This window comes from Molossus molossus, unplaced genomic scaffold (genome assembly GCF_014108415.1).
Source record: "Molossus molossus isolate mMolMol1 unplaced genomic scaffold, mMolMol1.p scaffold_m16_p_3, whole genome shotgun sequence".
Classification (NCBI taxonomy): domain Eukaryota; kingdom Metazoa; phylum Chordata; class Mammalia; order Chiroptera; family Molossidae; genus Molossus; species Molossus molossus.
Window position 1 is genome coordinate 51,460,359 of NW_023425366.1, and position 15,252 is coordinate 51,475,610.

A 15,252-nucleotide genomic window follows, 5' to 3' on the forward strand; every position below is an offset into this window, starting at 1 on the left:
TGGGTTTCCTTGCCCTCCAGCTTTTGGGAGACAAGTTAGGGTGTTTATTTTCCTTGCTCCCTCCTTATGCAGGCGGGGGGTTGGAGGTGATGTGGGTTCTTCTGCTGGAAGTCATAACTCCTCTGGTGGCCCTCTCCTGCTAAATTCTTGCTGCAAATACACCCTCTTCTTGTCCCTTCAGAACTGGGGAGGTGATGGCTCTCTGCTGTTGCTAGCTTCTGGGTATGCCACAGTCCCTGCTCATTTTCCTGAACTTGTTTTTGCCTTTGTAAATAGTGCTTTCCTTAAACTCTTTTCAATTACTCTGTTTGAGTACATTTCTTTCCTGCCTGTACCCTAATTAGATCTTATCCTATTTTGCAAACAAAGAAATTGAGGTTTAAAAATCAGTGAATATTAGAACTGGGATTAGAATCCAGGCTATTTTACTTCAAACCGATTCTTTTAAAAAATATATATTTTTATTGACTTTTTAGAGAGCAAGGAAGTGGATAGAGATAGAAACATCAATGTCAATTGGCTGCCTCCTGCACAGCCCCTACTGGAGATCCAACTGGGGCATGTGCCCTGACAGAGAATTGAACCGGGACCTCTCAGTCCATGGGAGAAAGCTCAATCCACTGAGCCACACCGGCCGGGCTCAAACCTGATTCTTAAATCCAGTGCTTTATTGCTTGCCTAAAGTGACTAGGAGGTTCTCATTGTCCTCAAACTGAGGAGAAACTCGAGGGGAGAGTGTCTTACCTGTTAACTATGAAGTTATGAGGCTAAACAACAAACTAGCTCTTACACATTGAAATAAGCAGTATCTTTCAAATCAGCTTCTGTAGTTCAGATTTTGCTATTTTATCTTGAAATTGTCATCAGAATCATGTATCAGCCAGGATGGAAAAAATAATCTGAAGTAATGAGTCCTTTATTTTGCCACCTTATTTTCTAGGCTGGGTTCAAGTTGACTGCTGGTTGTTTGCAAACATCTGATCCATCTCTGAAAACCAAGTTTCGGTATATTTAAAAGAAATACATAATTGAGTTGAAAGACATTCCAAAAGAGGCATCTAAAAATGTGCTCAGTAGTGGCAGCCAAGTTGGAATGAACATAGAGCTTCTCAGATGGCTATTTTGAAGGCTAGAATACTTATTTCTCTGTGCAGTCTCTTGACTTATAAATACCAGACTCGGGTTACCTGAGTCTCATCTCACTGCCTCCAGGCTCTGTATTCATTTCCTTGACCTGCAGAGGAACCCGGGGCCAACTGGGATGGCAGTGAGGACATGCTGCCCATGGTTACCTTACAGGCAGAGCTGTCTCTGCAGCGACATAGCCTGTTGGTGACGAGCTGGGTCCTTGAGACAGAACACTGTTTCCAACCCAGGCTCACAAATGACCTCTCCTCATTTGATGGGTGAAATAATAATACCTGCCTCACACAGTTTTTGTGAGGATTAAAATAATTATGTCAAGGATTTAGGGTAACCAGCACAACTCTAAGTGCTCAGTAGGTTAGCATGTTGTTTTTTAAATCGCTGTCCATCATCATCGTCATCATTCATCGTCACGGTCTGACACTCCCATGGAGTCTTCCCCCCCTTGTGTGATCACATCCCTCCGTGCGTCACATTTCAGTGAACTCTGTTTTTCCTGGATAGAATACAGAAATGAACTCCCTAAAGTACCTACTTTTGCTGAGGTGTGTCTAAATGATGGAATATGAGAAAAAGAATCGAAGAAGCAGGGATTAAGAGCCTGCTGGGAAAGTCAGCTTCTTGGGAAGAGAAGGTGCGAGTCGAAGAATCCTTGCAGAACGAGTAGTGAGGGTCCGGTGAGTCTCAGCCACATGTTTGGGCTGGTTTCTAGTCTTCTGTTGTGAGTGTGACAGGTACCCTGGCAGTCTCTACCTTTTGTGCCTTTGTGTCTTCAGCTCATGAAGTATTAATCCTGTTACTTCCCTACCTTCTGGGGAATTTGGTAGACCAAACTGTTTCAGACAAGCATCCCTCTTACATCAGACTTGTAAAAGATATTAAAATGAAATAAATTATGCTTTACTTAAGGAAGCAACTCCTCATGGGCCCTAAAGAGGGCATTTGAAGCCGGAGTGATGGGCAGGAACCTCGGCTGGACAGCACACGTGGAACGCAGTCAGGTCTGTGGGGAGCAGGGATGTGGTGGTACCCAGCTCTCTCCACATCCGCTCCAGGAACCATGGAGAGTTATTCTACCCAATGTGGGGAGCAGAAAAATACCTACCCGGTGGCTAGGAAATGGCCATGGGAAAAAAGAAAGGAACTGGCAAAAAGCAAAACAAAACAAAACAAAAACCCGGGACCCAAAGCCCGCATCACTTGGACATGAGGTGTTTGACCTCTCATCTGCATGATCTGAGCTTCTCCAGCTGAGACATTAACACAGAGTTTTCTAAAGCCAGTGGAGAAGGTTAATGGAGCTATAAAAAGGGATTGGAGTACAAGGCACTCATATTATATCTACTCTATTTCTCAAATTTTCTGTAGGAGATGTTGTAATTCACTTCTTCCCACCCTTCCAATTAAAGTAAAACCCTATGGTATATTTATTACAAGAAACCTTTCTTAACTCCCAATAGTCTGATCTTATTTCCTTGAATGAAAATAGTATCAAGATCAACTGAGTTATAACATGTATAGTCTGTCATTATTAAGACCTACGGATTGACTTCACCCACTGAGTAGCTCTAGTGATGAGTAAGTAAGCTGTGTGTATTGTGTGTGTGTGTGTGTGTGTGTGTGTGTGTGTGTGTTTTGGGGAGAGGAAGGAATGGGAGTCCTTTCTGACAAATTAAACTGACCGCATGTAGATTTGTAGAGCCACAGGGCAGATATGAAAACACACCTGGCCACGTATGCCACCTTCTCTTGGGACAGAGAGTTTAATGTTGAGTGTGTAAACATTTCACCTTGTCTGAGTCACTACTCAGTTGTAGGCCCAATTCCTTCTCTTTTCTCTTAAGTTGAAAACTGTTTAACAATATAATACCAAAATAAATCTAAAATTCATTTTGTTTGAATCTAAAGAGATATGCAACAGAAGTTTAAATTACCACATTCTGGCTGAAAATAGTTTTCCGGAAGGAGCTGTTTAATGGGAGTGCTGTAATTCATAGTGAGAAAACATGTACGAGTTAATAATTTTCAGAGTTTTAAATCATCTCATTGTAAAACATTTTAATATAATAGTTATCTGACACATAAAGTGGATGGAAGCAAAGGGCATGGTAGATGTACAAACTTTAAAGTTCGACATTGTTCCATATTATATATACAAGGGGGCAGCCGTATGCGGAAAGCGTGGGTTCTAGAACCCGCCCACCTGAATCTGGCCTGCCTGACACTGAGGCCGTGGGCGAGTCCCTAGCTCTGTGAGCCATATTTTCCTCCTCTGTAAATTAGGGTTGTCTGTCAGCAGGGTTGTTGGGAAGATTAGTAGTTACATGTCAGGCTGCTAGCACAAAGCCTTGTAAATTAACGAATGGCAGCTGCTAAGGGACATGGCATTTTATGTCTGAAATACACCCAGGATTTGGTCATAGAGCATGTCTTCAGCTGCAGACTTTATGGCTGAAGATTAAGCACATTTATGGGCAAACTCTAGATTAGTTTAGTATACATTTTTTTAAAATATTTTTTTCTTTATTCATTTTATTTTATTATTTTATTTAGTTAATTTATTTATTTTTGTTACAGATGTTTCTCTTTTTCCCCCCACTGATTCCTCCCTCCGCCTCCCTCCCCGCCCTGTCCCCAGCTTTGTTGTCCATGTCCATTGTTCATGCACACATGCATATAAGTTCTGTGGTTTATCTCTCCCCCACCACTCCCGCTTCTGGGGATTGTCAATCTGTACCCCACTTCCACGTCTCTGGGACTACCCCATTCCTCAGACTATTATGTTCATTATATTCCACAAATAAGTGAGATCATATGATACATGTTTTTCTCTATTTGGCTTGTTTTGCTTAGGATAATACTTTCCAGGTTCCTCCATGTCATCTCAAAGGATAAGAGATCTTTCTTATAGCTGCATAGTGTTCCATTGTGTATATGTACCACTGCTTTTTTATCCATTCGTCTACTGATGGACATTTGGGCTGTTTCCAGATTATAGCTATTGTAAATAGTGCTGCTATGAACATGGGGGTACATATATTCTTTCTGATTGGTGTTTCAGGCTTCTTAGGGTATATTCCTAGAAGTGGGATCACTGGATTAAATGGAAGTTCAATTTTTAATTTTTTGAGGTAACACCATATTGTTTTCCATAGTGGCTGCACCAGTCTGCATTCCCACCAGCAGCGTACTAGAGTCCCATTTGCTCCACACCCTCGCCAACACTTGTTTGATGATTTGTTGATGGTGGCCATTCTGACAGGTGTGAGGTGATACCACATTGTTGTTTTAATTTGCATCTTTCTGATGATTAGTAATGTTGAGCATTTCTTTATATGTCTCTTAGCCATTTGTATGTCCTGTTTGGAGAGGTAGAGGTGTCTATTTAGTTCTTCTGCCCATTTTTCAATTGGGTTTTTTTGTCTTCCTTTTGTTGAGCTGTATGAGCACTCTCTCTATATTGGAAATTAACCCCTTATCTGATATATCATTGGCAATGATGCTCTCCCATACAGTGGGTTGCCTTTTCATTTTGATGATTGTATCTTTTTCTGTGCAGAAGCTTTTGAGTTTGATGTAGTCCATGTGTTCATTTTCTCCTTTGTTTGTGTTGCCTTAGTTGATGTATCAGTGAAAATTCTGCTGCGTAGCATGTCTGAAATTTTGTTGACTACATTTTCTTCTAGGATTTTTATGGATTTATGAGTCACATTTAAGTCTTTTATCCATTTTGAGTTTATTCTTGTGTATGGTGTAAGTTGATGGTCTAGTATCATTTTTTTACATGTAGCTGTCCAATTTTCCCAACACCATTTATTAAAGAGGCTGTCTTTACTCTACTGTATGCTCTTGCCACCTTTGTCAAATATTAATTAGCATATTGCCTTGGGTCCATTTCTGGGTTCTCTGTTCTGTTCCACTGGTCTATATACCTGTTCTTGTGCCAGTACCAGGCTGTTTTGATTACGGTGGCTTTGTAGTATAACCTGAAATCTGGTAATGTTATCCCTCCAACTTTGTTCTTTTTTTTCAAGATTGCTGTGGCTATTCGAGATCTTTTTCGGTTCCATATGAACTTTTGAAGTATTTGTTCTGGTTCTGTGAAGTATGTTGTTGGTATTTTGCTGGGGACTGCATTGAATCTATAGATTGCTTTGGGTAATATGGACATTTTAATGATGTTAATTCTTCCAATCCATGAACAGGGTTTGTGCTTCCACTTTTTTATATCTTCCTTTATTTCTTTTTTCAATGACCTGTAGTTTTCTGTGAATAGGTCCTTTATTTCTTTGGTTAAGTTTATTCCTAGGTATCTTAATTTTTTTGCCTCAGTGGTAAATGGGATTGTTTTCTTAGTTTCTCTTTCTGTGAGTTCATCATTGGTGTTTAAGAATGCCATCAATTTCTTGATATTAATTTTGTATCCTGCTACTTTGCCAAATTCATTTATTAAGTCTAGTAAATTTTTTGATGGAGTCTTAGGGTTTTCTGTGTATAGTATCATGTCATCTGTGAATAATGTCAGTTTTACTTCCTTCTTTGCAATTTGAATCCCTTTTATTTTTTCTTCCTGTCTGATTGCTGAGGCTAAGACTTCTAGTACTATGTTAAATAAGAGTGGCAAAAGTGGGCATCCTTGTCTTGTTCCTGTTCTGAAGGGAAATGTTTTTAATTTTTGCCCATTGAATGTGATGTTGGCTATAGGTCTTTCATATATGGCCTTTATTATGTCGAGATATGATCCCTCTATTCCCACATTGCTGAGCATTTTTATCAGAAATGGATGCTGGATTTTGTCGAAGGCTTTTTTGACATCTATTGATATGATCATGTGATTTTGATCTTTCATTTTGTTTATGTGGTGTATCACATTTATTGATTTGTGAATATTGTACCAGCCTTGCATCCCTGGGATGAATCCCACTTGGTCATGGTGAAAATTTTTTTGATGTATTGCTGGATCCAATTTGCTAGTTTTTTGTTCAGGATTTTGGTGTCTGTGTTCACCAGGGATATTGGCCTGTAGTTTTCTTTCTTTGTTGTGTTTTTTTCTGGTTTTGGAATTAGAATTATGCTGGCCTCATAAAACAAGTTTGGAAGTCTTCCTTCTTCTTGACTTTTTTGAAATAGTTTGAGGAGAATGGGTGTTAGTTCTTTTTTGAATGTTCGGTAAAACTCCCCCGTGAAGCCATCTGGGCCTGGGCTTTTGTTTGCTGGGAGAGTCTTGATTATATATTAAATTTCTTCTGTTGTTATTGGTCTGTTCAAGTTTTCTATCTCTTCCCGGTTCAGTTTTGGGAGACTATATGTTTCTAGGAGTTTGTCCATTTTGGTTAGATTGTCGAATTGGTTTCCATATAATTTTTCATAGTAGTTGTTAATGATCTTTTGTATTTCTGTGGTATCACTTGTTACTTCTCCTCTTTCATTTCTGATTTTGTGTATTTGGGTTCTCTGTCTTTGTTTCTTGGTGAGTCTAGCTAAACTCCATCAATCTTGTTTATCTTTTCGAAAAACCAGCTCTTTGTTTCATTGATCCTTTGAATTGTTTTTTTTTTTTTTGGACTCTATGTCATTTATTTCTGCTCTGATCTTTACAATTCCCTTCCTTATACTTGCTCTGGGGTTATCTTTTTGTTTGCTTACTGGTTCTTTAAGTTGTGAGGTTAGATAGTCTATTAAAGAGATTTTTTTTGTTTCTTGACGTAGGCCTGTAGTGCTATGAACTTCCCTCTCAGAACTGCTTTTGCTGCATCCCATAGATTTTGTGTTGTTGTGTGTTCATTTTCATTGGTTTCCAGGAATTTTTTCATTTCTTCCTTGATCTCCTCAGTAACCCATTCATTGTTTAATAACATGCTATTTAGCCTCCATTGTTCAAATGTCTTTGCATGTTCTTGTTGCAATTGATTTCTAGTTTCATGCCATTGTGATCTGAGAAGATGCTTGATATGATTTTAATCTTCTTGAACTTGTAGAGACTTAGTTTGTGTCCTAACATATGGTCTATCTTTGAGAATGTCCATGTGCACTTGAGAAGAATGTGAATTCTGTAGTTTGGGGGTGTAATTCTTTTAGATATCTTTTAAATCCATTTGGTCTAGTGCTTCATTTAGAGTCTCTGTTTCCTTGCTAATTTTTTGCCTAGAGGATCTATCCAGTGCTGTCAACGGGGTTTTGAAGTCCCCTGCTATGATTGTATTGTTGTTGATTTCTCCTTGGAAGTCCTCCAGAAGATTTTTAATATATTTTGGTGCTCCTATATTGGGTGCATATATGTTTATCAAGGTTATATTTTCCTGTTGGATAGATCCTTTCAATATTATGTAGTGGCCTTCTTTGTCTCTAGTTATGGCCTTCATTTTGAAATCTATTGTATCAGATATGAGTATTGCTATCCCAGGTTTATTTTCCTTTCTGTTTGCTTAGATTTTTTTCCATCCCTTCACTTGCAACCTATGTGAGTCTTTTGTTGTGAGTTGGGTCTCTTGTAAACAACATATAGATGAGTCATGCTTTCTTATCCAATCAGCTACTCTGTGTCTTTTTATGGGAGCATTCAATCCATTTACTTTTAAGGTGATTATTGATATGTACTTATTTATTGCCATTTTTGTTTAGTGTGGTTCTATTTTTCTTCCTATTTCTCCTACTAATTTCAGCAGTCCTCTTAACATTTCTTGCAGTGGTGGTTTGGTGCTAATTCCCTTAGCCTTTTTTTGTCTGGGAAGCTCTTTATTTGACCTTCTATTTTGAATGATAGCCTTGCTGGGTAGAGTAGTCTCGGATTCAGATTCTTGTTTTTCATGACCTTGATTACCTCATGCCATTCCCTTCTGGCCTGTAGTGTTTCTTGTGAGAAGTCAGCTGAGAGCCTTATGGGGTTTCCTTTGTAGGTGACCTGTTGCTTATCTCTTGCTGCTTTTAGGATTCTCTCTTTGTCTTTAATTTTTGGCATTTTGATTACCATGTGTCTTAGTGTGTGCCTGTTTGGGTTCTTCTTACTTGGGGCTCTCTGTGCTTCTTGAACTTGAATGCCTTCTTCCTTCGCCTAATTAGGGAAGTTTTCTGTCACTATTTCTTCAAATATATTCTCTAACCCTTGCTCATTTTCTTCTTCTTCTGGGACTCCTATGATGCGAATATTATTACATTTCCAGTTGTCCCACAGTTCTCTTAAGCTGTCTTCCTGTTTTTTAATTGTTTTTTCCTTTTGGTTTTCTGATTCGTTGATTTTTTTCTACCCTGTCTTCTAATTCACTGATCCAGTCCTTAGCTTCCTCTACTCTACTTTTTGGACCTTCCAATGTGTTCTTCATTTCTGATATGTCATTTTTTATCTCTTCTTGGCAGTTTTTAATTTCCAACTGGTTGATTTTCAGCATTTTTATGTTTTTACTCCTGGTGCTAATGTCCTTACACATACTATTGAGCTTCCTCCAGAACATGGCTCTGAATTCTAGTTCTGTTAACTTGCTTAACTGCACCTCAGTTAGCTCATCTTCGGTTGAGGTCTCTTGTTCTTTCATTTGGCTTTTGTTTCTTTGTTCACCATTTTGGCTATCACAGTGGGCTTTGGAGCCTGCCAAGTTTTCCCTGTGGGTGCTGGTGTTCTGCTGTTTGTGGCACCCTCTACTGGGTTTGGATGAGCGTGGGAGGATCTATGTTAAACACCACTGTCAAGTCTTACCTTCTTGGGCAGAGTTGCAAGCCCAGGAAAGGTTCAGTTATTCTCTAGCTTTTTGCATGGAGGCTATTAATTGCAGTTACTTGAAGAGCCTTGGCTTCTCAGTTGAATGAAAAACTCCCTCAGGTGTTCAGGGTAAGGGGATTTCCCAAGGGTGGGGCAGATGCTGGTTGTTAGTGAGCCTCAATTTGCATTTCAGTGGCCACAGGGTGAGGTTGAATCTCTGAGGGAGGGGCCCCCACCTCTTCCCAGAGCCTTGGGAAGGAGTAAGATGATCACTGTCCTGTGTGGCTGCAACTCAGCCAAAACTCTGAGTGCCCTCCAAATCTTGAGTATCCCCACACAGTTCCAGTCCAGTCTTCCCTCCCTCTGCCAGAGCCCAAGGTGAGTGGCTGTGGCTATTTTAGCATCTGTCCTGGCTTTGCCCTGTGGAGCCGCTTGGGAGTTTAACCCGAAGGTGTTGCTCATAGCTAAGGCCACTGCCCACCGTGGGCTCCCAGCACCCCCTTTCCCGCCTCCGCAATTCTACCAGAATTGAGTCAGTGTCCCTGCTTTTATGGTGCTCCAAGCTGCTTTTTTGTTGCTTTTTCCTGACGATTTGTCTTTATTTTTGTTGTAATTCCAGTTTGGTCCTGGGAGATGGTCTGTGTAGCTTCCATTCACTCCGTCGTCATCTTCTTTATTCATTTATTCATTTTAGAGAGAGAGGAAGGAAGAGAAAGAAACATCGATGAGAGAGGCACATCAATCAGCTGCCTCCTGCCCACCCACCCCCCTCCTCCCTGGGGATTTGACCCACAACTTGAGCATGTGCCCTGACCAGGAATCAAACTGGTGAGCCACACTGGCCAGGCTGTGTACCATTTTAACCCTTTCTTGACATCTAGAACTTTTTTTCTATCCAAAGTTCCTTGGGTGCATTTTTCCTTACATGTCAATTTTTCAAATATAGGTGTGGGATTGATTATAAAATCCACAAACTGATATAAATAAATAAATTAGGAGAAGGGAGGCTCTTCTTTATTGTAAATGGCCTTCCAAATGTAGAAAGAATAATGGGGTTAGAAAATCCTCAATAGATGCTAACATTAGTGGATGACAGTTTTACGAGGGCAAAGATATGTATATAGCCTCAAAGTGTCTCCCTGCTAATTATTTATTACAAAGAGAAAAATAGTAAATGTGGAGTGGAGAATCCCAGCACATCTCCCCTTAGCCAAGTGATTAAAGTTCAAGTTACATAATGTCACATGCTGAAACAAACCATCAGGTGCCTCCTGCTTGGAATTTGGGGTTGTGTTAAGTGCCAACAGTGCGTAAATAGCGTCGAATGATGAGGAAACATCAGATAAATCTAAACTGGTGGACATTCTACAGAATTAATGGTCTGTAATCTTCTAAATCATTAGCTCCACAAAGACAAGGGCTGATAACAGTTTGAGGTTAAAGGAGGCTGGAAAGACATGGCCACAAAAAGCGCAGGACGAAAGAAAGCTGCCAAGGAGATTATCAGGACAAGTGATGAGACTGGAACATGGATTGTGAATTGGATAATAGCATTGTATCCATTTTAAATTTCCTGATTTGGATAATTGTAGTGAGGTCATAACATAGAATGCCCTTATTCTTAAGAAAAACACACAATAAAGTAAAATATATTGGTAAATATAGGGAAATTGCAGCCTTGGGTTAGAGGGGCTCACATTTGTCGTCATGTCCTTAGCTACTGGTCTCCTTTACCCTTGTCCCAGCATGACCTTGGGAGGGGCGTGTAGAATGCTAACAATAGGGACAAGCATTTTCTTTTAGCAGAAGTGGAATGCTATGAATGAGTAACAATGCGTGAGGAAATGATGAGAATCCTGGAACAGTGTTTGAGACCTGAATTTGATGTTTCTTGACCTGTCTGTGGAGTATTTTATTCAGAGTATTATTTTCTAACAACCTCCAAGTGAATGGAATTATGAGAATAGCATTTTAATGTTTTGAAAGTATTTTTCTCTAATTAAGCTAATCTTAAGCCATTAATGTTGTTAAAGAGGAAATAGATTTAAAAGTATTCCCAGAGCCCTGGCCTCTTTGGCTCAGTGGTTGGAGTGTCAGCCTGCGGACAGAGAGTCCCGGGTTCAGTTCCTGCTAGGGTCATGTTACCCTCCCCCCCCCCAAAAAAAAGTATTCCCAGAGAGGGTGAGTGACTTGCTCTAGATGGTACCTCCCAGACCTAGAACATTCATCCCATGGCATTCTGGGGTTGGGTTCTTTCATAGACCATTCGTTCTATGTATTTTTTAAAGACACTTAAGAAAATATAAGAAAACAAACATACCTTCTCTAGTACAGATTAGCAGTAGCTCTTGTCATGAAAAGAGGATTAGACCAGAAAGATGCTTTTTTTAATTTGAAACTCTTTGGGTCTATGAAATTGGTTAACAAGGCTAATTGGTTAACAAGGTCTATGTAATGAGCCCTCTGGGTATTCCTAAATTCATCACTGTAAGGCTTGAGTGGTCTGGTGTCCTTAGGACCCACCCAATGGTATGTGAGCAACATGATCTGTTATTCTGTTTCTACGTGAGTTCATTGGTGAGACCCTCAGGCCGGCTGTCGCACTTGCAGGGAACAACTGTACAGGGTGGCGAAGGGCGAGGTGATAGGGCTGCAACACCAGCCTGTGCATCTTGGCTGTGCCACTTGTCAGCTCTGGGTGAGAATAATAATGAGGATGACCATAATAATAGTAGAACCTGCCTCGTAAGGTTGTAGCAAAGATTAAATGAGTAAATATTTGCAACAAAGCTAAAATAATACCTGGCATATAGAAAGTGCTGTATAAGCATTTTTTAAAATTGTGAAATATGCATAATTTTACTATTTTAACCTTCTTTAACTGTGCAGTTCTTTGGAATTAAGTACTCACATTGATGTTCAATCATCACCATCCATCTCCAGAATCTTCATCTTTCCAAACTAACACTTTGTGCCCATTGAACACAAACTCCCCATTTCGATCTCCCTGCAGCATCTGGCGACTACCCCTCTATTTTAGGTTTCTATGAACTTGAAATACTATTCCAGTCTGAGTACCTCATGTTAGTGGAGTCAGGTAATATTTGTTCTTTCATGACTGGCTTATTTCACTTAACACAATGTCCGCAAGGTTCATTCATGTTGTAGCATGTGTCAGCATTTCCTTCCTTTTAAAGGCTGAATAATAATCCATTGTATGTATTGTTAACTAATGGTCATTGGCATCAACAAGAACCCCCAATTTGGGGTACTGTGACAAAGGAAACTTCAGTGCAAACAGCTCAACAATGATACAGCATGGCTGTGAGGCGGCTGGGGGAGGCCCCTCTGGGGCCAGGCCCCTCCCAGGCTATGCAGCTGTGCTGTGCTCTGGTCTGGTTCGCTCCACTCTGCCCTGTGCTGGTCTGCTCTGCCTGGTGAGACATCTTTGTGCTTCAGCTGCAGCCAGGGAAACAGTCTTCACTCTTTGGTGGAAAGGAAAAGTGCACTCTCCAACCCAGAGGACAGAAGTCCCCTCTCCTGGTCCCTGATTGGTCCATCCTCATGCAGATGAGCACTCCAAATCCTCACAGTTTGGTTCAAAAGGCACTATCCTGATTGGCAGAACGGAGCTGCTCTGATTGGTCGATGAAGAAGCTGATGGGGATATAGCTGCACAGCTCCAATTGGCTGGGGAAAGCCTTAGTCCTATTGGTGGAAATGCTACTATTTCATTAATTTCTTTATGAGAACTGGCTCAGGGGCAGGCAGTTTGGTGTCTGAGGCAGCAGCTTAGTGCAGGCTTTCCCCTGAAGTATGGTTTGTGTGAGGCTCCTGTTTGGAGAAGGCTGCTGGGCTCTGCTTTCACATTTGAGCCCAGTTAATCACCAGGAGTCCTTCTTGATAAGTATCTTCTTTCTCAGGGTCCACGGTGTATTCCATATTTTATCTATTTATCTGTTGATGGGTACTTGGGTTACTTCCACCTTTTGACTATTATGAATAATGCTTCTATGAGCCTGGGTGGACAAATATCTGTTCAAGTCCCTGCTTTCGCTTCTTGTGGATATAGACCCAGAAGTGGAATTGTTGAATCATATGGTAATTCTGTTTTATTTTTTGAGGAATCACCATACTGTTTTCCACAGGGTTGCACCATTTTACATTTCTACCAGCAATTCACACAGGCTCCAGTTTTTCCACATTCTCACTGACACTTGTATTTTATTTTTTAGTATAAGCATTTTTATATATAAAAGTATTGGAATTTAGTTAACAATCAGTAGTCTGATATTCAGTGTCTGTTAAGTTGTCCTCATTTTTTTTAAAGAGAGAGAGGCATGAATAAATATTCTGACTAGAGAAGATTTGGGAAATTTGGTTTATCAGATACTAGTTCAAATGTTTACCAGCAAAACTACCAGAACCCTTCTTTTGTGTTTCTCGCCACTCCCCTCCAGCCCCTGCGTATGCGCACTGCACTGTACTTTTCAGGAGAAAGGCAATTCATAACAAATAAGCTCAAGCCAATAACTTATTTAGAACCAGAGAGCTTTTTGGTTTAGGTGCTGGAGTCTGTAGAGAGTGGATTTACTCAGCTTTATCTACAAGATTGGAATAAACAAACCTACCTTCCAAGAGTTTTGTACAACTTGAATGAAGAACAGATTTGGAGCATGCAGCATAAAAGCAGTCCATCCCTGAAAAAAGATGTGGGAAAACATGGGATAAACAAGTTTTCTCTTTGACCCACATTTCTTCCTCTTGACACGCTTCCCTACAGTGTGAACACAGTGTCAGTGGGTGCTGCGAGCACCATTGTGTTAAAAGGGTTGTGTCCATTCCCAGTTCCAGAGAGCCCGGTGGATCACAGTGAGGGTGGTTGATATGGGCATAGCCAGACCCTCGAGGGCTGCTGGAGTAAGTGGGTGGAGGGCCTCCGATGCGATGCTTCCAGAGTGACACCTCCCAGCTGCTTCACCAGGCGGCCTACACACACACACAGCCAACTGAGAGCTAAGCTGGCGTCGGAGCCGAGACCTCCGCACTGCTAAATTGGGCACTAGTGGTGCGCAGGCTGTGCAACCCGCAGGGTACCCATGGGCATCTGCTTAGAATGCCAATTCTACTAAGTTTGGAGGTGGGAACTCCTTATATTTTAAATATTCAGCCACAGCTCACTTGTGGAGTAGAGTGCAAACTGCATGATTTTTTTTTTTAAGTGTAAGACTGAAATTAGACACTTCATGCTTATTAGGCATTGAGTTATGTCCCTAGAGACTTCTCTTCACCCCCACTTCTTTCAGTGTGTTTACTCTCTTCTGCATTATTTTTCTCTGGAAAAATTCACTGATGCACAGCTTGGGAAGCCTGGTGGTGTGTGGAGATAAAGGGAGGGCCTAGAAAGGCTGGTTTGCATCTCCTGGAGGCAGAGTAGAGTGCTGGTTAGGAATTGGACCGATGCACGATCATGTTTTCTTCTTTTTTAATTTATTGATTTGTAAGTGTGTGTGTGAACGAGAGAGAGGGAGATTTGTTGTTCCATTTATTTATGCATTCACTGGTTGATGATTGTATGTGCCCTGACCGGGGGTTGAATCTGAAACCTTAGTGTATCAGGATGATGCTCTCACGAACTGAGCTACTTGGCCAAGGCCACAGGACCATGGTTTCTACGTGTGCTCTGTGACTTGGACAAATGATTTAGCTATCCCAACTCTGTTTCCACATCTCCAAAATGGGAATAATACTAGTGTCGCAGGATTGTTGTGAGTTAAACGTGGTCATACCAGTACTGGGCAAAGCTGTGTGGTGAAGATGCTCTGAGCTGTGCTGACTGTGTCTGGAAGTGTGGGGTGTTAAGGAGACAGTGCCTCCCCAGCCCTCTACTGGCTCCTCTCCTAACTCATTTGAGTAGCAAGCCTTCTTTCTCTTCTTTCTGGACCTCTTCTCTCAGCCCTCATCTCCCTCTAGGTAGCTCCGATTCCTCCCGACATGATGTTAAGAGGGAGGGAAGGCTGGGTTAAGGGAGGGTTTGGAGCAGCCCAGGACCATTCCTAAGGAATCCACCTAAGCGACACATTTGGTGTGCTGCTCAGGCTCTCGGGCGAGTGGTGGCATCGGATGGCAGTGGATGGAACCCTAGGAGAGAGGATCGAGAATTAAGGCCTTTGAGGAGCAGATCTAGGGCTGCTTCTTTAATCTTCATCCCCACTTCACGTGATGCAACTCTGAAGATGTTCTGAGGGGAAGCAACTCCTTGAGAACTCTGCAAACTGGTGACCTGGCAAAAGGAAGAACTTGATCTGAGTATTTAGATTAATAGTTATTACAGCAATTTATGGCACTGATTTAACAACTCATGTCCAATGAACTCTACTTGGTTCTGTAGCAATTATGTGTGTTATTAGATG

General features: G+C 41.1%; 1 protein-coding gene across 2 annotated transcripts in view; it reads left to right on the forward strand.

The window, feature by feature from the left end:
* The window catches only part of IQGAP2 (IQ motif containing GTPase activating protein 2), a 303,569-nt gene that overhangs the window by 25,446 nt on the left and 262,871 nt on the right, over positions 1–15,252 (forward strand). Inside the window, exon 1 of one of the 2 annotated variants that reach the window (XM_036278806.1) lies at positions 1,615–1,823. The exons of the other annotated variant lie outside the window; for it this stretch is intronic. The gene's annotated coding sequence lies outside the window, so the exon portion shown is untranslated. Of the gene's footprint in view, positions 1–1,614; positions 1,824–15,252 lie in introns of those variants that run through there. 2 annotated transcript variants of the gene reach the window in all.